Raw genomic sequence first — 1,131 nt, 5'->3', positions numbered from 1 at the left:
ACAGTGACCCCATAGACATACATAGTGGCTCTGCCCTTATATGCAGTCTGCTGCTCCCACACAGGGCCGCCGATAGGCCAGTACTACTGCTACTGGCGTCAGGGACCCGGCCAAATTTAAAAATGGGGGGGGGGGGCGGGCCCCCTGGCGCCGGCAGCAGTCATTGTAGATGACGCAGATCTGAGATGAACACATACGCGGCTGAAGCGAGGAGCTGACACAGGTCATCTCCTCGCTTCGCCGCTGCGTCTCTCTCTCGCTGACACATGAGGCTGAAGCGAGGAGCTGACCTGTGTCAGCTCCTCGCTTCGCCGCTGCGGCCTCTCTCGCTGACACATATGCGGCTGGCTCAGCCGCATATGTGTCAGCGAGAGAGGCGGCAGCGGCGAAGCGAGGAGCTGACACAGGTCCGCTCGCTTCAGCCGCTGAAGCGAGGAGCTGACCTGTGTCAGCTCCTCACTTCGCCGTTGCCGCCGGCTACCCGGCAGTGTAGACGCGATGTGATGATGTCACATCGCGTCTACAACTGTGTGCCAGTAAGAGAGAGAGGCGCGCAGAGAGCAGCGGGGGAACGAGGAAAAGGTAAGTGCAATGTGGATTATGTGGAACGTGAAACTGGAGGCAGATGAAGGAGAGGACGGCATGACACTGGGGGCAGAGATGGAGGGACATGAATCTGGGGGCAGAGATGGAGAGGACGGCATGGCACTGGGGGCAGAGATGAGGGGACATGAATCTGGGGGCAGAGATGTGGGGACATGAATCTGTGGGCAGAAATGGAGGGGACATGGATCTGGGGGCAGAGATGGAGGGGACATGAATCTGGGGGCAGAGATGGAGGGACATGAATCTGTGGGCAGAAATGGAGGAGACATGAATCTGGGGGCAGAGATGGGGGGACATGAATCTGGGGGCAGAAATGGAGGGGACATGAATCTGGGGGGCAGAGATGGGGGGACATGAATCTGGGGGCAGATGAAGGGTGTATATGAAGCTGGGGGAGAGACGGAGGGGGGACATATAATTTACGGGTGACTGTAGGAGGATTATACAGTGTGCAGGCACATGAAAATTAATGAGTGGGCGGAGTCAACATAACAGTGGGTGGGGCTAAATTTCACATTTTATCCC

General features: G+C 57.5%; 1 pseudogene; it reads left to right on the top strand.

The window, feature by feature from the left end:
- Positions 1–322: 322 nt before the first annotated feature.
- On the top strand, positions 323–431 carry LOC142214708 (small nucleolar RNA SNORA17; annotated as a pseudogene).
- Positions 432–1,131: the final 700 nt, after the last annotated feature.

This window comes from Leptodactylus fuscus, chromosome 7 (genome assembly GCF_031893055.1).
Source record: "Leptodactylus fuscus isolate aLepFus1 chromosome 7, aLepFus1.hap2, whole genome shotgun sequence".
Taxonomy (NCBI): domain Eukaryota; kingdom Metazoa; phylum Chordata; class Amphibia; order Anura; family Leptodactylidae; genus Leptodactylus; species Leptodactylus fuscus.
Note: the sequence above shows the minus strand (reverse complement) of the source record. Positions and strands in the feature narration are given on the sequence as shown.